Below are 23,211 nucleotides of genomic sequence, written 5' to 3'. Positions count from 1 at the left end.
ACAGGCGGGGGGGGCTTGGGGGGGTTTGGCGTGTGAGGGGGCGGGGTGGAGCTATACTGGGATTCTTGGTGGTGGAATATGAGCACTGGTGAAGGGATGGGTATTCGAGCATTGTATAACTGAGATTTAAACCTGAAAACTTTGTAACTTTCCACATGGTGACTCAATAAAAAATTAAAAAAAAAAAATCTTCAACATGCACATAACCAACTAAAAAAAAAAAAAAAGAAAACAGGGCCTTAATATTTTAAACAGTATATTGACAATATGCACAGAAAATTAAGTATTTTGTGAATTTATATCAATTCAAAATGCAGGAATGGATTAAACGAAAAACTGGAACTGAGATTTCATCCATCCTCCTTTGTGTGATGTAGCCAAGAAATCGGTAGAAGGAATTTGGGGTAACCTGTGGTTTAGACCTGGCACTTTTCCATATTGTATTTGGAATATAAAATTTAACTCCATAATACTCAGTTTCTTAGCAATTAAGGTGCAGTGTTGAAGCTTTTTTTAAGTATACTTTCCAATTCTAAAAATGCTCACAATCTCTATTTGAGATTATGCCCTACAATTGATATTAATTCACATTTCATAATTTAGTCTTTTAAAAAATTTTAATTCCACCATAGTGTATTTTTGTCATATTTTAATAGAGTGGAATTCATTCTCAAAATGAATAATAGGATGACTGATTTAACTGTAATTTGAAATAAAATGCCTTAAAAATAAGTGAGCAGTTATTGACAACAATTATTTGGGGTCTGTATTAGAGTAATGTTATTAGAGAGCAGAGTACGTTTAATTTTAGGGTTTTTTGTATATTAGTAATTTGATTAACTATTTGATTTTCTCATAAGCTCTTAAAGGTTATTAAGTTCTCAATTCAAGTAGAGAAACACAGCTCAGCGAAATTTGATGGGACAATGTAGAAATGTGTGAATGCGTATATTCAAGTGATAGAGATGTAACACCTTTCAAAGATTCAAAGTTTCAAGGTCATAAATAATTTAGAAAAGAAACTCTGAGTTATCTACTCATTAATTATTTAGAAAAAGCACTCTTTATTGCTTGATTTTTATCTAAATAATGCTAAAAATAATTTTCATTTTGTAAAAAAAAATACATGATATAAACCAATGGTTCTAAAAAGGATTTATTTTGTCCTCCTGGGACAAGAAGTTATTTCTGCAAAAAAATTTGATAGACATGTATCTTAGGGGAAGGGGAAGGGTGAAGTGTTACTGGTGTTTAGTAGATAGAGATAAAAAAAAAAGTCTCCTAAAATAGACGTTTCCAAAATAGCACTATTACCAAGTGCTGAAAAACCCAGCTATAAACTATAAGTGCATGCTACCCTTTCAATCTGTGTCAGATCTAGGAATAAGTAAAATATAGTATTTCTTCACTTACTCTTCTTATGAATCTTAAACTTGAGGTTAAAAGTTGAACTTAACTAGAATTACCATTTTTTCTTCATTTATCTTTGCTGTTTGCAGCTGATCTCAAGTAAAAAAAAAAGTCAAAAATTTCTAATGTGGTAATTTGGAAAAACATTTCTATTGTATTATAAATGCAATTTATGTTTCTACATTTTGCAAATTTCATTACAGGGTCTGTTCTTCAATTGTCTTTAAAAAAAAATCACTGCTAAATAGTGTTCTTCCGTGCCTTAAAAAACTCAGTTGAGAAAAACAAGACAGGGGTTTTTTTTTTGCTTTTTTTTTATTTTGCATTTCATCGTTTTTCATTGTATGTAAATTGGAGGTTCTAAGACTTCACACATCCTTGGGAGTGTGAAGGGTTGAGAGAAACTTGCTGGACATGTTTAAAATGTACTCTATGTGTTTTTATTTACTTCCACATTTATTCAATATTAATTCTTATTAAATGTAGCAAATAAATATTTCTTAGATTTGATTGTTTTTTAAAATTTTTTTCATTTCCTAAAGGAATTTCAGTCAATATCTTGGTAAGGCGTAATGGAAGCCTATTAGTGCCTCTTACCATTATTCTCATAGGATTTTTGCGCCACCTACAGGAGTCCTTATGCATACAATTATTTGACCAATTATACTTATAGCAAGCATTAAAAGATGTAGTTCTAAAAATATATAAATAAGTCTAGGAAATAAGAAAAGCAAGACAAAACAAAACAAAAAACCACAAGAGTCGTACATTGATTCACATGTATTTCAGATATGAACTTCTCTGAAGTCTTTTGAAAACAAATAATTTATTGATTTCCAACTCTATAAGGAAATAATTCTATAAAAATATGGATTGAAGAAACAAATATAGTTTCAAATAATAAATCTATAATCTTGTTTAATATCAACATTAATTAGTGTCAGATGTTCAATGATATTGAATTTTGAAAAAAATTTCTACCAAAATGTATAGATTGAGACGTCATGGAGAAGTTTTGCTTTTCTTTTGAAATTATCTTCAAAACATAATTGTTTAGTTGGATAATTTTTATACATTTGGAAAAAAACAGAATTTACCACATGTAGAACTCAACATAGACTGAGCCCATCAACTACACTGAGGAAAACATAAACTCAAGTCAAATCACATCTTCAATATTTTACTCCAATGTCAAAGAAAACAGCTAAAATACAGAGTGGGTTAAACTGAAAAGCTTTGGGGACAAATCAGAGAACAGAGGGGAGGGCATTTGCCTTGCACTCAAACAACCAGGGTTTGGTCCTAGGAACCACATGTGGTCTCCCAACACTGCCAGATATGATTCCTGGGCACACTATCAGGAGTAAGTCATGAACACAACAAAGCTTGACTCCTAAATTATAAATTAATTAACTAATTAATAAAAGACTTTTTCATCCTCAAAGAAACTTGGGTTAATTTTTTTTTAACGGGCTGCCGGAAGTCACGCCCTCGACCCACCCTCGGCACCATCTTGCCACATTCAACAGAGAATAGGCCAGGCATTCTAGTGAGCAACGTGGCAGGAGAAATGCTCTGGACCAAAAACCGGGCCAACAACACCGGGGATCCGGACAGAGGAGGTGCAGCCAGCACACCTTCTCCAGATGGAGCCCTGGCGACACTGAGCAGCAACTAAAAACTGAAAACATGCAATCTTTTAATGGAAAACCAATTATCAAATGCTTCCTTAGTAGGGCTGTCTTTCTTTGGGGGAAACTCCAACAACAACAGTGAGTTTTGTGTTGCAATATGGAACGTAATCAAGGTAAAGAGAAAATGAAGTGAAATTCTTCAGTTATGCAGTTTGGGGTGGGGGGGCGGGGGCGGTGGTTATACTGGGGATTTTGGTGGTGGAATATGGGCACTGGTGAAGGGATGGTGTTTGAATATTGTATAACTGAGACATAAACCTGTAAACTTTGTAACTTTCCACATGGTGATTAAATAAAAATTTAAACAGGTAAAAAAAAATAAAATAAAAAAATAAAAATAAAAAAATAAAAAGACACCTTACAGAATTGAAGAAAACATTTGTTTAACAGAGATTGGATAAAGGGCTACTATCCCTTTATCTTATGTATACACTTACTCACAAAACATAAATATATTATACTCACAAAGCTTAATAATAACAAAAAACAATAGTCCCATACAAAACAGGGAGGAGATATGTACAAGCACTTCCTAAAGAAAAGATACAAAAGGTTAGTTAGAGTATAAAAAATTGTTCATTATCAAGCATTAATTGGGAAAGGCAAATTCAAAACAACAATGAGACATTGTATGACACCAGTGAGATTGGAATGTATAAAAAAGATGAAAAGTAACAATAGTTCACCAGGAAGTGATGAAAAAGAAACCCTCATTCACTGTTGATTAAATGTTGTTTTGTTTAGCTTCTATGGAAAATGGTACAAAGATTCCTCAAAAAAGAAATAATATTACTCTCAAAAAACCCACTGATTCCATTTTTTGTCCTCTACATCAAAACAATAATTGTTAATTCAAAAACAAAATGCTATATTTATTGCAGTGCTTTGTGCAATAGCCAAATGTCCAAAATAAAATAAATAAATAAATATTTTTGTATAAGTATACAATGTAATAATATGTCACTGTAAGAAAAGGGAAAACTAAACCTTTTCTATTTTCTGCAGTGTTGATCCAACTGGAAGTTCTCATGCTTAGAGAAACAAGGAAAGGACAGAGAGAAAAAGATAAGTATTGAATGATTTCAATTAGCTGTGGAGTAGAAAGAGAAAAAATAAAGGAATAGACAAAAATTAAACAATGACAAACTCTTAGCATTGGATTTCAAAACTCATATTACCTAGTAGTGTGGAGAGAGCTCAGAGATAATGAAGAGCACAATAGCAGTGACAAGGAAAATAGTTGAAAGCCTGGGCATTTGGGGATGGTGGAGAGCATTAAAACTATATAAAAATTGCAAAGTTAGCACTATTGTAACCATGCGAGAAAAAGTAAGTATAAAAATAACTCCAAAATTATTTTTAAGAAACCCACAATTAACCAAGTTTATATAGTAACAAAAGATAAAATATCAAGTTCATGTGATTTCTTCCTTATGCATGTAGACTTTATAAAAGAAAAACTAATGAACATAGTATAAAATAGTTATCAACAAGAAGGTTAATGAAAGTTAAAGTTAAATCAACAACTCAGCATGAAATAAGTTAGCATTAAGAAATCTACCACTTCTCAGAAATAGAAGAGAGAAAGCTAATAGATCTACACAGGACTTTACATTCCTCCCCTAAAAGAACACACATTCTTTGCCAGTGCACATGGAACATTTTCCAGAATAGACCATGTGCTGGGTCACAAAACAGACCTCAACAGAATCAGGAAGATAGACACTGTATCAACTATCTTTTCAGACCCTGTGGGGAGAAAGGGACTCTCTTTCACTGCAGGTGGGAATGCAAACTAGTTCAGCCCTTTTGGAAAACGGTATGGATGCTTTTCAAAAAATTAGAAATAGAGCTCCCATTTGACCCAGCAATACCACTTCTGGGAATATATACCATTGAGGAAAAAAAGTATAGCAGAAATTGCATCTGCACTTGTATGTTTATCGCAGCACTATTTACAACAGTGCTGGAAAAAACCCGAGTGTCCGAGAGCAGATGACTGCTTAAAGAAACTTTGGTACATCTACACAATGGAATACTATGCAGCTGTTAGAAGAGATGAAACCATGAAATTTGCATATAAGTGGATCAACCTGAAAGTATCATATTAAGTGAAATGAGTCAGAAAGAAAGGGACAGACATAGAATGATTGCACTCATCTGTGGAATATAAAGTAACAGAATGGAAGACTAATACCCAAGAATAGTGGAGATAAGTACCAGGAGGTTAGCTCCATGGTTTGGAAGTTGGTTTCACATGCTGGGGGAGATGGTAGCTCAGATAGAGAAGGGAACATCAGGGAAAGGGAGTTCTGAGGACCTGCTCAAGGATGGGAGATATGTGCTGAAAGTAGACTATAGACCAAACTTGATAGCCACTCAATACCTCTATTGCAGACCACAACACCCAAAATGAGAGAGAGAACACAAAGGAATGCCCTGACACAGAGGTGGGGTGGGGCAGGGGGGTAGGGGGAGGGTGGGGATGGTGGAAAGGAGAGATACTGGGATTATTGGTGGTGGAAAATGGGCACTGATGGAGGGGGTACTTGATCATTGTGTGACTGGAACGCAAGCACGAAAGTTTATAACTCTGTAATTGTACCTCATGGTGATTTACTAAAACTAAAAAATAATTTTTTTAAAAAAAAGAAAAATATATGTATATCACTTTTCTCTTGTGGAGAGAATATTTATCTCCTGAAGGCCCAGTTTTTGCTCCTACCACAGATAAAATTAAATAATTCCATCATTAAAATCTGTCTGCTACTCTGCATCTCCATTAAATCATACTAGTTGATGAAATAAAAGGGGTACTGTCATAAATCTTTCTCACTAACAGAATGTTCAGTGGTTCCTTTTGCAGTTTTATGTTGTGTGGGTTATAAACATATTTTGTTTGTTCTAGTTGGAAAAAAAAGTAAGAAAAGAACTATTTTTAGAATGAATATCAGGTAAGAAAATTAAGTCAATGGGGGCTAGAGCAATAGCACAGCAGGCAGCAGGTAGGGCATTTGCCTTGCATGCAGCCGACCTGGGTTCTATCCCCAGTATCCCTTATGGTCCCCTGATCATTGCTAAGAGTAATTCCTGAGTATAGAACCAGTAAACCCCCCCCAAAAAAACAAATAAAAACAACAAAAAAGAGAAAATTAAGTCAAATCATTAACCTTAATTGGCTTTGAGAGACCAACAGGCAATTCTTACTTTTAAAAAACAAATTTTATAAATACAGCTATAATCACAGAATCTGCTTAACTTTTTCTATACCTCTCATCTTGGTCTCTTTTAAATACAATTACAGAAGAAGAAATGAAATGGAGGTGGTAGCAATCAATACCAAATATACTAACCATGCAATGAAGCTAAACAGAAAGTTACATATTTCCCCCAAAATATTATTTCCCTCAGTTAATGTTAAAATAACTAATCAACAATAGACCATATGGAGTCTTCAAGTAATCCAGGTAAAATAAATAATTGTTATGAAAGTTGGGCCTGAAGAGATTTATAACTACTAGTAATCTGAAACATGCATATAAACTGAGCTAGAGTAAGAGCTAGTTAGTGTCATGAAAATAATGAAAATTACCTAATTGTTTTCATTGGATAACATTTGCTTTAAAGACCATGGGATGAAGTTTATCCTTTTCTGTTCTGAAATGAAGTGTATAAGGAATATTAAGGATTAACCAGTTTAGGAAATTCTAAATTTCCCTCAGGCAAGCCAACTAAGCAGTGGATTTCTGGCATTATTTTCATTTGTGACTTTGAATATTCATTTGTCAATGTATACATTCAGATATATTTCTTAGTTAAGACTCAAATATATAAAGAATGAAACTCAACCATGAATGAAAACATCTCACTGTGATGAAAATCACTTCTGTAACTTTAGTAAGTTTGTTATGTTACAGTGAATTATGACTTACAATATAGAATATAGAATGACACACAGTATAATTTTTGTAACATGTCAACATAAATGTCTTTCTCTATTTTAGGTCAATTATAAAATTATTCATCTACTTAATATTAAGTGAGAAAATAGCATAATTTTTTAAATGTTATTTAAAGTTGCATAAGTCCACAAATATTTTTAGTTTACAAATGACTCTGGGGACAAATTTTGGATAAATGAATAATCCAAACAAATTTATGATTTTAAAAAAAATCCTTTATTTTTTCTTATTTATTTTTGTTTTATGGGTAATAATCCATGCTTCTCAGGTGTTACTTCCAGCTCTGTGCTCCAGAGTTGCTCCTGGTGGTCAGAGGACCATTAAGTATTGCCAGCAATTGAACCTGGGCCTCCTACATGAAATGCATGAGCTCAGACATTGATTTATCTCTCTTGCCCCTGAAAAATCTCTTTCAATGATGAAAATATATCAAGAGAAAAAAGAAGAATGTATTCCACCTTTGCTTGGAATTAAATTTCATTTTTCACAGAATTCAGAGTGGAAAATGACAAGTATCAACATGGTTTAGAATATGGTGCACATTATAAAGCCTGAAGCACTGTAGAAAGGAAAAAAAGAAAATACTGTCAAATTTCTGATACCACTAATCAGTGCTACAAATGCTCTGATAATAGCAGCCTAGAAAATGAAAGCTGATAAAGTATGTTTTGATATTTTTTAAATCTTTTCTTATGGCAGAATTTTAAAATTTAGTAATGAGTGACTTTACTAAAATGTATTTACTTCAATTAATCCTTTCAAAAGTAGATTCTCACATATGTCTTCAGTAAACATTCTGAGATATAAATTGTTTAAAATATAACAAGAATGGGATGACGCTATTAGTTATTGAATAATGAAATCACTCTCCGTTAGAAAGATTTTATCTTTATCAGTTAAATGAAGAATAGTGCAGAGATTAAAGGCCACATATTCTAGCAATTGAGCTCCAGCATTGTCTATACTGTTAATGGGTAACTGAAGAATAATCTGCTTCCCTGTCAAAAATGTTAGGAATATTTAGGACAGCAATATCTACGATATGGGGGTAGTTTTGTGTATTATGTGTATTATGCAAAGAAAATATCATAATGTGTATAGAAGATCTATCAAGTGAGACACTGGAAGCACATATTCACTTTAAAAATAAATAAGTATTTTCAGTAGCAGTATCAGATTTTGTTTTTCTGTTCCATTTTGAACCAGCATGTATAGTTCATGGAGTATGGACAAAGCAGAATTACTCATAATATTTGGACTTAGAACTTTTATAAACATTTTAGAAGAAACCAAATGGGTATCCTGAACTTGATCAGAGATGGATCATAAAACACAAACATACAAATCAAAGAAATAATATTTTTATATAATACAGAAGATCTTTTAGTGAAAGTTAGAAATTTGCACCCCCAAAAAACTCCAGAATGGATAACTCTGAGGCTATATTATCACAGTTGATTTCTAGGTGACAAAATATATACTAATTGCATATTAATTTTTATAAAAAATGACATAATTTCAGGGAAGTATAAATGAAATGTCCTAATACTGGAATAGAGGTATGGTGGCACATTCATTTCATGAATAATGATACAATTTCTGGCAAAGGATTCTCTTTGTTTCTTACCTAATAGACAAAAACTGAGAATGTATTATATTCGATTATATCTAAAAACATATCAAAGTTGATTTTACTGACACTGTGTGAAGTCTTTGTCTTTTATCATTCTAGCATTCCCTCCAAATAGGAAAGTCATTGATCATAACAAAAGTTGGAACAGACTTCTTCAAGTACGAAATTTTCTCTGACACTTGACAATGACTCAGTTTAAGTCAAAAAGAGTGCTTTAACATAGAAACTTTTAGTCAATCACTTAGTTTATTTGTGTTGAAAATATATAATTTAACATTTTTACTGAAAGAAAGGGTGCTTTAAGTTTATTTTGTCAGGTACTGTCATCAGTTTTGTTATGAACTTCTCAAAGCCAAAGCTATCAGGGTCTCTATCTGCATTTTCACATTTAGCCCCAGGGAAATAACAATGTACTCAATGGAATTTTAAATAATATCACAGCAAAAAAAAAGCACACAGCTAAGCCCTTATAAGAAAACACACCATATTAATAGATAAATAAGAATACTGTTGAAAACCAGCATGTTGTAAAAACCTTTTTTATTTCTTCCCACTCTGTTCATTGGTGATGTCAATGTTTCTGACCTTAAAGAGTACAGTCTTTCATTTCTGTTTTCTTCTTCCTTTCAAAGTAATTTCCTTACCCCTTCTTCTCCTTCTCTCCAGTTCTCACACAAGCACCTATATACCTAGGTCCTTGGCTTCTTCTGTGCTCAGAGGAAAATAAAGAAGCTAGTAGAAATATTATTCAAGGCAAGTTCAATGCTAGTCTCCTTGGCATTCTCTAGGACCCAAGAGTTATTGGCCCACATATATGGCAGTAAATACATTTTTCAATTTCTTCATCAATTTTAAAGTTTATTCTTCTCAAGATGCTCTAATTATTTGTGATGATTCAATGAAAATATAGTTACATTTAAAAAAACACACATTTTTATTAATCAAGAAGTTAAAACTAAGCCAATCCTCCTCTACCAACATAAAACCCAGCTATTTGGAAGTGTTTTTTTAAGAAATAAATTATTATTTTACTTACCAAAATGTGTAGCACTGTCATACTGTCATCCTGTTGTTCATTGATTTGCTTGAGCGGGCACCAGTAGTGTCTCTATTGAGAGACTTGTTGTTACTGTTTTTGGCATATCGAATACGCCACAGGTAGCTTGCCAGGCTCTACTGTGTGGGCAAGATATTCTCGGTAGTTTCCCGAGCTCTCTGAGATGGATGGAGGAATCAAACCTGAGTGGGCCGCATGCCAGGCAAATGTCCTACCCACTGTGCTACTGCTTCAATAGCAAAGCGGTACCAAAATGTGTACTGAAATAAAATTGAACAATTTTTTCATTCCACTGAATTTCTTTTTGATTTTAATTGCTCTATGATTTTACTTGTAACTTTCAACTATCAGGAAATAAAAGGAATTTAGAAGGCAGATCTGAAATTTTATGCTTCAAAATTAGAAATAGCAGATTAAATCTGTTCTCCAAGATCTCATAAAAATGGTTCAGTGAACCACTCTACAAATCATACCAGGACTATTGCTTAAAAAAAAGCAAAAAGCAAAAACAAACAAACCTGGCTTTAATTTTCAACTTTTAGTGGTAGCATAGAGAAATTCACTACTAAACAACTCCTCCGGTGTTTTCAGTAGAGTGGGGATGGAAGAGCACACAAACTGAATAAAGAATCCCTGAGCACTTTCCATTAACTGATTTTCCATTCAGAGATAATGGACAATGTACAAAATAGATTTCTCTTCTGGGAGTTTTAATCAATTGAAGAAAAATAGTCTCCAAAGACCCGATCAGTATAAATAACAGTATCATGACATATCCATACTTTGATACTTCCAATTTACTTCTCATTTTATATTTTTCTGATTTCAATTATGCCCACCCTTATGTCGCTTCTTTAATATTTATTTAGTTCCAAGAATAAATTGCAAGGATTTTTTTTATTTTTTATTTTATTTTTTCAATTTTTATTTTTTTATTGAATCACCATGAAAAAAGTTACAGAGCTTTCAGGTTTAACTCTCAATTATGCAATAATCAAATCCCCATCCCTTCACCAGTGCACATGTTCCCAAGAACCCCACTATAATCCCCTCCCACACCCCACCACCTGTGTGGCTAATAATCTTCACTTTATTCTCTCTATACTTTGAATACATCCAAAATCTCAACAGAATACTGGAATTTTCCCCCAACAATCAAACCTGCTGAAAAGGCATCATTTGAGAGTTTGTTTTCCATTGCCAAGAATGAAGAATATATGAGGTTTTGGATTTCTGATATTTTAGTATTTAAGTCCAGAGAGATTTTTGCCAGAAGTCGCCGAAAGAAAAGTCCGAGAGAGAAAAACCTTTCCGTTCCCGGGGCGGCATGGGATTGTAGCTCAGTTCACAGTCTGTATGCATTTCTGTAAGAAGCCGCTGGGTGCCAAAAGTGGTTAGTAGGCCTCTGGGATCATAATCTTTTAGGAGCAGAGGAGCCGTTTCATGTACAGCCACTCCGGATCTCGTCTGGGTGGGGGGCGCTGGATTTTTTTTATTTTTAAAGTAATAAAAAAATAATACTGGGGCCAGAGTGATAGTACATCAGGTAGAGTGCTTTCCTTACACACAGCTGACCGGGGTTAGATCCCTCGTACCTGATATGTTCTCATAGAACTTCCAAGAGCAATCCATGAGCATAGAATCAGGAGTAAGCCCTAAGCATTGCCAAATGTCATCCAGAATTCAATAATGATGATGATGATGATGATGATGATGATGATGATGATGATGATGATGAAAATGGTTTTAAAATACCATTGGAGGGGCTGAGAGATAATAGAGGGTTTGAGGCACTTGTCTTAAATAAGCCAATCAGGGTTTGACTCTTAGCACCACATAGAGCCCCCAAGCACTGCCAAGAATGGTCCCTGAGCACAGAAGCAGACAGAATAATCCCTGAAAACATTAGATACCTCCCCAAAAGAGACACAACACACACATACACACACACACACAGTGCAACACTACTCTCTAAAAACAGCATTGTGAACACTTTGACAAGTATTAAAGGGAAAATTAGCAATCTATGATGTTAGGAAAAAAATGAAGATATCTATGTTTACAATGTCTAATAGTAATGAAACTTCAAATAAAAATATAAACATATTTACACACATACGCCTATGCACACACAATACATTTTTGAAATATTAAAAAATTTTAAGGTCAGAAAGCTAGTACAATAGGTAAGCCACCTGTCTTAAAAGTTCCTGACCTGGATTTAATTTCTGGCATCCATGCAGTCTTTTGAACCCTCCAAGAGTGATTCCTGATTGCAGAGCCAGGAGTAAACCTGAACACAGTTAGTGAGGTCAAAACAAAACAAAGCAAAACAAAATTTAAATAATTATAGTATTGAATATAAAATCTAGGCTGTTTTACAAAGAAATATGTATATGAATTTCCAATTTATATTTTTCCTTTTTGGGTCACACCCAACGATGTTCAGGGGTTACTCTTGGCTCTACACTCAGGAATTACTTCTGGCAGTGCTCAGGGAACCATATAGGATGCTGGGGACCGAACCTGGGTCAGCCACATGCAAGGTAGAGCCACATGCCCTACCCACTGTGTTATCACTCTGGTCCCCAAATATATGAATTTCAACTAAATACACAGAAGGTGCTATGCTTAACTGTCAAATATGACTTTAACCAACAATAATACAAATCATCTACTGGTAAAAGAAAACAAGAATAAATTTATTTTATGCTACATATAAATATAGCAATACTGTATATACTTTAAATAAAGAGGACATATGAGCACATAAATAATAAAATTAATTGAGTGTTATATTATTTTAGCTATATATAATGTATAGGGTTTACAAACAAAAGTATCTATTTACAGTGGCAAGAGCAATAGTATGGCAAGTAAGGTCCTTGAATTGTAAGCAAACCTGGTTGTATATCTGATACCACATATGGTCCAAGACTACCAGAAATTACCCCTTAAGCATAGAGCCAGGACTAAGTCCTGAGTACTATTGGATGTGGCTTAAAAATCAAACAAAAAGTATCTATTACTGGTTAGCATCAACAATTTTCTTTCTTTTTATTTATCTGTCTCTCTCTTGCATCTTTTCTCTTTTTATTTTGGTTTTGGGGAAATACCTGGCTGTTGCTCAAGGCTTATTTCTGGCTTTGTGCTCAGGATTCATTCCTGGTGGGTTCAGGAAACTCTATGTGCTGCCAGAGATCGAACCAGGGTTGAGCATTTGGCACTCTACCCACTATACTGTCACTTGGCCCCCAGTGACATTTTCAAGCAGCATTAATGGCAGGGAAAATATTCAATTTGTAACTGACTAAACTTATAGGACAAATTTTAAAAAACAGGGTCCTTTGTTTATTAGTTTTAATAACGATTCTTTTTATTCTATACTAGCAAAGTGCTAAGGCATCTGCAAAACTTCCAAGGAATACATCCAAGTGTATAAGGATTTAATACTTTATATCTTCTGGCTATAATTAATGACAAAAGTTGAATAATTAAGAGATATTTATTTGGAGAAACCTGGACTGTGGTTCCATAGGGATGTTTTTTGTTCTTGCTTCAAGAGTAGAAGGAAGTGCTTTAAAGAGGCAGCTTATAAAGTTTGGTGTCATTTTTCCAAGTTGAGGGTCAAAAGGAATCAGAGGAGTGCCTAATAAACCTGAGATAAATAAATGCAAAGAACCTAGCTGAGAGCCCTACAGCGTCAGTATTGATTGAGTCAGAAATATGTATGTGAGCAGACAGAAAGACAGTACAACGCATACGGTGTTTGGGTTCCATCCCCGGCAATCCTTTGGTCCTCTGCATTACCATGAGTTCTCTCCTCCGAAACAAACAAAATAATACCATGTCTCTGTTTATGTCTCTGTGTGTACGTATTTGAAAGGTGTGGGGGAGATGGAGAAAGAGTAAGAGAGAGAGAGAGTGAGAGAGAAAGAGAGAGAGAGAGGAGGATAAGACAGTTTTAGAGGAAAGTAATGCAACCTTTTCTGATTTATATGTTTAAATTTTACTCAGCATAAAGATTGCAAATAATAATCAAAATCATTGTGTTAGCTAATTTTACATGTTTGATTAAAACATTAGATGCCCAGACATTTGGCCTAATTTTATTTTGTGTATGCCTGTCAGGATGTTTCTGGTTAGATCTGTGGAATCTCTGTTTTCCTGCTTGAGCAGTACACTAAAATATAGATTCTTTTTGGGTCTTGAGTGTGTCACCTTTGAGCCTGGAACTATACCGGGGATTTTTTGTTAAGTTTTCCAAGTCTTTTAACTTGAACTAGAGCTGTACAATTCAATTGGCTCCTGAAGATATTAAACTATCGCATACTCTATGATTATGTAAGCCAATGATTATTATAAAGCTTTCCAAATGTTGGTCTACATATCCCTTTGTTTATGTTTTCCCTATAGAATTTTTATTTGTTATAGGAATAATAACAATTAATAAATTTGACTGTTAATCTTATACTAGGTGCTACCCAAATACTTTTATGGTTACATATTGCAATTATATGATCCTCACAATAACTCCATAATAGTGAGTCACCATTTTAAAAATAATGAAACTGAAAAAAATTAATTCAGCTCAAAGATTCTTACTTCTGTAGTCTGGTTCCCTACCCTGCAACCCAAAGTAACTGAAAAATAATGCCTTTGGGTATGGAGAATAAATAACAAAAAAGAAATTATTAAAACATTGTCAGAAGTCAGGCCAGAGATTATGGTGGTAGGGATAATTTTTAGATCATATTTTAATCATACATGGAAGATGTATTGTGAATATCATGTATAGTAATGGTATGCAATATGCAAAACAATGTAGCACTGTAGCACTGTCTTCCCGTTGTTCATCGATTTCCTCAAGTGGGCACCAGTAATGTCTCCATTGTGAGACTTGTTGTTACTGTTTTTGCCATCTCAAATTCGCCACGGGTAGCTTGCCAGTCTCTGCCATGCAGGAGGGATACTCTTGGTAGCTTGTCGGGCTCTCCAAGAGGGATGGAAGAATCGGCTGTGTGCAAGGCAAGCACCCTACCTGCTGTGCTATCACTCCAGTTGAAAAAATAATATTTTTGGAGTTAACTTGTTATTAAACTATCTTTTGTTTTACCACAGACTTGTTTGTAATTTACTTATTATGATTTTTATTTTCTCTGAACACCTTGTGTATTTAAAATTTTGTATATTCATAAAAGATATGTATAATTCCATTTGAAATCATACATACTGCCTTATTATGCGAATAAGTGTATTTTATTACCTGGTCCCTAATTAGAAAATTCTTAGAGAGTTTTGTGCCCTCACATCAGCTTAAAAGCATGAGCTTTAAAAGTTGCTATCCGTAGATACTAGGGTACAGTAGAAATACATTAAGTCCAAAAGGAACCAAAGATGTATCTAATAATTATCTCTCTCTCTTTTTTTAATTAGTGAATCACTGTGGGGCACCATTACAGACTTACAAACTTTCGTGCTTGCATTTCAGTCATACAATGATCAAGTAGCCATCCCTCCACCAGTGCCCATTTTCCACCACCAATGGTCCCAGCATCCCTCCCACCACCACCACCCCATTCCCACCCCACCCTGCCCCACCTCTGTGGCAGAGCATTCCCTTTTGCTGTCTCTCTCCTTTTGGGTGTTGTGGTTTGCAGTAGAGGCCACAAAAGTGGCCTTCATTTTCGGTCTATAGTCTACTTTCAGCCCGCCTCTCCCCCCCTCTCTTTCTCTCTCTCTCTCCCTCTCTCTCTCTCTCCCTCTCTCTCTCTCTCTCTCTCTCTCTCTCTCTCTCTCTCTCTCTCTCTCTTCACCTTCCCTCTCTTTCCTCTCTCTCTGGTGAGGGGGCAGGAGATGGTGAGGGGAGAAATACTTGGCAGTACTCGGGAGCTATTCTTGGCTCTGTACTCAAGAGTAAACTCTGGCAATGCTTGGGGGACCATATGTGGTGCTAAGGATTTGAATCAGGGTCATAGCCATTGCATCTAAGTTCAGGTCAGTGACTTACTTCCTGTATTATCTCTCTGCCCCCAGTAGTGATGACCTTAAGGGTAACCTTGATTACTGTAATAAATTTTCAGATGGTTTCTGAAGTGTGAAACATACTTAATGTCATGGATAAATGACATTTACACAGAGACAAACTTAGGATGAAATATCAAAGTTCCACTTTGAGAATTCTGAGATGGAAAAGACATTTTGATTCTAAGTAGAGAGTCTGACTATGTGGGTTCCATATAAATCTGGAGCTCAAGAAGAATTCAGTTCTGGAGAAACAAATGCAGAATTATCAGTTTGGGAATTATATTTAAAACTAGGAGCCATGAGATGAGAAAATAGGTTTAAATAAAGAGTGAAATATAATTCAGAGCCAAGTCCTTCAAAAACTCAAGGCTTTAAAATGAGAAGCAAATTATAAAAGGATTCTGAAAAAAAGTGGAGAGAAACTAGAGGAAAATCAGGAAATAGGTGTGTTTCCAAAGCTTAAGTGAAGAAAGTTGTTTCAAAGAGAGAGAGTTCAATTTTGGGAAATGCTGGTGAGGAAACAAGATGAAGGATAAAATGTGACTGCTATAATGAGGGGGGCCGAGAATAAGCCAAGTGAGATTTCTTTCAGCAGAGGAATTGAAAAGCTGTCTCACCTCACTGGGTAGGGGAGCAGTCTAAATTTCAAAAAGAAAACACACACACACACACACACACACACACACACACACACAAAACAGACAGTTAAGCTAAGTAAACACATCAATAATTAAAACATGCATAGTCATGTGTCATTTTATAAAATTCCAAATCCCTCTTTATGGAAAATCTGAAAATTCTCCAGCATAGAGACTCAACTGAAACACGATGTGTTGGTGACTCAGTGGTAGAGTGCTCATCTTTAAGGTGTGAGGCCACGAGTTCAATCTCCAGTGCCACCGCCCATGCTGAGTGTGATTTGGCTGATAATGAAATTCTTTGTGCAATAACACTGTGATTCTCTCTGCCACAACAAAATGTGTAATATCTGGCACAGGAGAGCCAAGTGTGTACAAGCACCACAAATAAATGTGGGATGCCCTAGTCATGCAAAAATTCCAGAATTCTAAATGAAAAGATGGTGTTTGGCAAAAACTACATATTGTACAAATAAATTTAGCATGGTGAGACCTGCTTTTCAGTTAAGGATTTTTCTGTATTCTTCCAAAAACCTAAGCTTCCAGACATCTGCCCAGGGAAACATTTCAAGCAGGGCTTTCTACAGAGAGCTGTAGTAGATCTGCGATGTGAACTGATTTTTGCAAACCCTCAGTTGTCAACTGAATGTATTTACACTTCCCCCAAAAGTCATATGTTGAATTTACAGCACTCAAAGTGATAGTATTTTGATAGGAGACTTTGAAGGAAATTCAATTTAGATTAACTCATGACTGCATGACCCTCATGATGGAATCTTCCTCTTTCTTCACAATTTAGAAAGGTCATGTGAGCACATAGAAGGAAGGAGGATGTCTGCAAACCAGAAAGAAGATTTCACCAAAATTCATATCTCCTAATGGCAGACATCCAAATTTTGAACTGATGAGAAATCTGTGAGTCTACTGCTTAATCTTTCCAAACTATGGTATTTTGTTACAGCAGCTTTGGCAGACTAAGGCACCATCCAAAGTTTTTTAACTCTTTTTTAGTATATTCTTAGCAATATTCTGGTTTCAGTGCATATCCACAAGTAAACAGGAAGGTGGCTAATGAGTGAGCATCATATGGGTTTTCAGACAGATTATCAGTGAGTCTGGAAGTTGTTAATCAGACCCAGACCTCTGATATGTATGGCTTCAGCATAAGGAGAACTGATTAAGGACACTAGAAAGCCAGATTTTATGCAAATAGAAAATAGTAAATAGAGTAGCAAAAAGTAAGTCTTTTTAATGACAAGCTATTACAACTCCTATGTTTTATCTATATGCTATTATATTTTTATGTTTTATTTATATTTTTGGGGGGTATAACTTTAAAAATTTTTTTTATTGAATCACCATGTGGGAAGTTACAGAGCTTTCAGTCTTAAGTCTCAGTTATACAATGCTCAATACCCATCCCTTCACCAGTGTACATATTCCACCACCAGGAGCCCCAGGATACTTCCCCCCAACCCCCCTCCACTTGTATAGCTGATAGATTTCACTTTACTTTGACTACCTTCAATATTTCAGCAAAAAAAAATCACTACTATTATTTGGAGTTTCCCTCCAAAGTCAGACCTGTTGAAAAGGAACCATTTGATAACGTTTTCCATTGCTGACAATTAAGAGATATGAGGTCTTAGATTTCTGTATTTTAGTAACTAAGTCCAGAGAAATTTCTGCCAGAAATTGCATCACTGCAAGCTTTTACTTCCCTTTTGTGGTGCTCATAAAATGGAAAAGCCGAGAGAGAAAAACCCTTCCCCTCCTGGTGCAGCATGGGGCAGTGGTTCAGTTCACAGTCTAGAGACATTTCTGCAAGAAGCTGCTGGTGCCCGAAGTAGTTTAGCTGGCCTCTGGGATCATGATCGTGTAGCAGTAGTAACGCTTAGTTACATTTTTAATTGAATAATTGTGAGATACACACTTATAAAGTTGTTCATGATTGGGTTTTAGTCATATAATGTTCCAATATCCATCCCTTCACCAATGTACATTTACCATTAATCAATATACCCAGTTTGTACCTCCTGCCACCCTGCTCCCAGCCTGGCACTTTTCCTCTCTCTCTCTCTTCTCACTCTCTCTCTCTCTCTCTCATTATTTCCCCTTCTCCCTACTCCCACTCTCTCCTCTTCTGGGATTATGATTTGCAATACAGATACTGAAAAGTTATTATATATATATTATTTTACCTACTTTCAGCACTCAATTTTTGTCCCGAGTGATCGTTTCTATCAATTTCAAAGTGGTCCCTTCTCTGTCTTAACTTCTCTCTGCCTCCCCCTCCCATTTGTACCAAGTTTACAACCATGGTCAATCCTCCTGGCTCCTTTTTCGACTGTTTAGGAGTTGAGCCTCGTACTGCTTTTTTATATCCCACAAACGAGTGTAGTTGTTCTATGTCTGCCCATCTTCTTCTGACTCATTATCCTAAGATTTTTAATCTATGAGAATAAGGTTGGCCACATCAAAGAATTGAAGGTCATAAGCAATGGAAGTAAGGAGTTAGTTACCCACACAAAGAGACTTGCCCTGCTCTAGAACTAAATCTGATTCCTGATTGATTGATTGGTTCTAGTTATCTGCAACTGCAAGACAATATATCCCAAAACTTGGGTCCATAATGCCACAACTATTTGACTATACCTTATCATTCTTGTAGTTCATAAATCTGTGTTGATTTGGCTGAGCAATTGTCTTCACTGCTTTTCATAAGCATTCCTTGGAAGTAGTCTGCTGATAGGAATACCCAGGAGGATCCAAGATGACTTTATTCATAAGTTTGGCATCTTAGTAGAGAAAAACAAAAAAGCTGGGCTCTTCGAGGACTGTCCCTTGGAGCTTGGCACATGGCCTCTTTAGCATAGAAGTGTCAGGATACCTGAATTTATCACATACTGATTCAGACCCCTAGGATAAAAGTAAATGCTAGTTCCTTTGCAAAAGCCACAGAAGCACTAAAATATTATTTCTAATGTATTCTATTATAAAAGAAGTCATTAAGCCTCCTCAGTGTTGGGCTAGAGAAATAGCACAGTGGGTAGAAAGTCCAGAGTTTGATCCCTGCCACATACAGACCCCTCAAGCACTAGTAGGCCAAGGGCTGAACACCACTCTGAGTACAGAGCCAGGTCAAGCCCTGTACACCACCATGTGTGACCAATATTAAATTTACTCAATGTCCAAAAGAGAGCAACTAGAATGCACTTTTTAGTGAGAAAGGAGAATTAAATGACACAGCCACGTTTAACCTGCCACTTTCATCATCTCAAAATTTCTTAATTTTTGTAAACTCTGATTAACTCTTGCCTTGTTTTCACTCTCATTTCACTTATAAGAATAGAGGCATTGTTTTTAATTTTTTCTTAAATTAAAAATACACTCCATAGCTGTCTAATATTTTTAGATATTGCTAGTTTGCTTTAACTAGTTGTCATTTCACATCAATTAAGCTGAAATTAATTTCCAATGTACCTCTAGAAATGTTGGTTTTATCTCCATAAAAAGGAAAATAACAAAGTTGTCTGAGTGATTTGTAAACAACAAGATTAGATAGAACTGGGTCTTCCCTAATGAAATATGGAATTGCCATCACGGTCTACAATATAAAATTTATTTATCTTAGGGTTCTAGAGTAGACTTAAAAATATATAATGCAAATATATATACATATATATATATATATATAATGCTTGGACACACCGTGCACATCGATAGATCCAAGTTCCAGGGGACTTCTTTCCTCATCCCATCCAGGTGTCCACCAGGTAGACAGGGCCCCTTCCCGGAGCCCCAGCCTCGGGATCAAGCAGTCTCTCCCAGCTGGATTTTTACCTGGAACTGCGGGGGATGGGAACTGAGGCACATTGCATGCACTGATAGCTCCAAGTTCCGAGGGACTTCTTTCCTCATTCCATCCAGGTGTCTGCTGGGAAGCCAGAGCCTCTTCCTAGAGCCATGGCTGCTAATGTGGCTGTGAGTTATTCTCCTCCTCCATATCTCATTAGAAACATAAGTTATCCTCTTAGGTGGAATTTTCACTAGGACAGCTTAACCACCAGAAACACATTAAGCCTGGAAAACAATCCTACAGGAGAACAACTCCCATAAAGAAGCTGGGGTAGCTATCCTAGTATCAGACCACATTGATTTCAGACTGAAGAAGGTCACAAGAAACAGTGAGGGTCATTTCTTGTTGATCAAGGTATCTGTACAGCAGAATGACCTAATATACTAAATGTGTATACACCTAATGAGAGACCAGCAAAGTACTTAAAACAGCTACTCATAGACTTGAAGAAAGACATTAATAAAAATACAATACTAGTGGGAGATCTCCACACTGCTTTATTACCTCTCAATAGGTCAACCAGACTCATGCTTACAAGGACATACTTTATCTGACGGAAGAAATTGAAGAAATTTATAAAGGACACTTAATCCTCAAAAAGCTGAATACACATTCTTCTCAAGTGTGCATGGAACATTCTCCAAGATAGACCACATGCTGAGCCACAATACATATCTCCATAAAATTAATAGGATAGAGATTGTATTAACAATCTTCTCAGACCATGATGTGCTGAAAATAGAAGTAAATAACACAAAAAAAGAGAAAATCAAATCAAACACCTGGAAATTAAACAGCTCACTATTGAATAATAAATGGCTTAAAAAGGAAATCAAAGATGAATCAAAAGATTCCTGGAAACTAACGAAAATGAGAATACAAGTTACCAAAACTTATGGGACACAGCAAAAGCAGTGTTAAGAGGAAAGTTTATAGCTTTACAAGCATTCCTCAGTAAGGAAGAGAGAGACCACAAAAACAACCTAACCTCAGAGTTTAAAAGCCTGGAGAATGACCAACAAAAGAAGCCCAATCTGAACAGGAGGAAGGAAATAATAAAACTCAAAGCAGAAATTAATGAGATTGAAACCCAAAAAACAATCTGAAAGATCAGTGAAACCAAGAGCTGGTTCTTCAAGAAAATAAACAAGATCGATAAACCTCTAGCAAGATTCACACAGAAAGGGAAAAAGAAAACCCAAATAAACCGAATCAGAAATGAAAAATCACAACAGAAACTATAGAAATTCAGAGAATCTTCAGGGATTACTTTGAGAAGCTTTATGCCATGAAACAAGAAAACCTCAAGGAAATGGATAAATTTCTAGATTTCTATAGCCTCCCAGGGCTGAACCAAGAAGACCTGAAATACCTGAACAGACCTATCACCATCAAGGAAATTGAAATGGTATAAAAAGTCTCCCAAGCACAAAATTCCTAGCCCAGATTGATTCACTAGTGAATTCTTCCAAATATTTAAAGAGGACTTACTCCCAATCCTCTCTCCTGGTTTTTCCAGGAAATTGAAGTATCAGAAACACTTCCAGTTTCTATGAAGCAAATATCACCCTGATACCAAAAGCAGACAGAGATAACACAAAGAAAGAGAATTATAGGCCAATATCCCTGATGAGCACAGAAGCTAAGATCTTCAACAAAATATTAGCAAATAGAATCCAATGACTTATCAAACAGATCATACACCATTACCAAATAGGATTCATCCTAGGAATACAAGGTTGATTTAACATTTGGAAATCAATCAACTTAACCCATTATATCAACACAATAAAAGATAAAAACCATATAATCATATCAATAGATGCAGAGAAAGCATTTGACAAGATTCAGCACCCGTTTGTGATGAAAACTCTCAGCAAAATGGACATAAAAGGAACTTTCCTCAACATAGTCAAAGCCACCTACCCCAAATCCATGGCAAGCATCATTCTCAATGAGGAAAAACTAAAAGCCTTTCCTCTAAGATCAGGCACATGACAAGGTTGCCCACTTTCGTCACTCCTATTCAGTGTAGTACTGGAAGTCCTGGTCATAGCAGGAAGGCAAGAAAAAGATATCAAGGGCATACATATAGGAAAGGAAGAAGTCAAGGTATCACTATTGGCAGATGATGATACTATACTTAGAAAACCCTAATGTCTGAAGAGATCCAGAGCAGCTGCGCAAGACACGGCCCCTCTGCTCCTTAAAGACTATGATCCGGGAGGTTCTACTAACCCATTTTGGCACCCAGAGACGTATAGAAATGCATCTAGACTGTGAGCTGAGCTACGACCCCATGCTGCCCGGGGAGGAGGAAATATTTTCTCTCCCAGTGCTTTTTTTCTATGGGGAAGATAGTAGTAGCAGCAGCACCACTGCCCACGTTGCGTCCACCATTTTCTAAGACTCACAACCCAGAGGTACTCGCTCTGTAGTGACGTGGCGTGCAAAAGATGGGATGGGCGTGTTACTGGCATGCCCCTGGCCCAGATGAAATCCAGAGCAGCCACGCAAGACACGGCCCCTCTGCTCCTTAAAGACTATGATCCGGGAGGTTCTACTAACCCATTTTGGCACCCAGAGACTTATAGAAATGCATCTAGACTGTAAACTGAGCTAAAACAACAGAAATCCAAAACCACACGGCAGCGACAGCCGCGCAATAGTGGCCTCGTGAGTCCTATAATCTTCATTCTCAGCCATGGAAAACAAGCTATCAGATGATGCCTTTTCAGCAGGTTTGATTGTTGGGGGAAAATTCCGAATAATAATAGTCAGTTCTCTGTTGAAATATTGAATGTATCCAAAGTATAGAGAGAATAAAGTGAATATCATTGGCCACTCAGTTGCGGAGGGTGGGGGGTGGGGGAGTTATACTGGAGTTCTTGGTGGGGGAACAGCGGCACTGGTGAAGGGATGGGGGTTTGA

Source organism: Sorex araneus, chromosome 4 (genome assembly GCF_027595985.1).
Source record: "Sorex araneus isolate mSorAra2 chromosome 4, mSorAra2.pri, whole genome shotgun sequence".
NCBI lineage: Eukaryota > Metazoa > Chordata > Mammalia > Eulipotyphla > Soricidae > Sorex > Sorex araneus.
Note: the sequence above shows the minus strand (reverse complement) of the source record.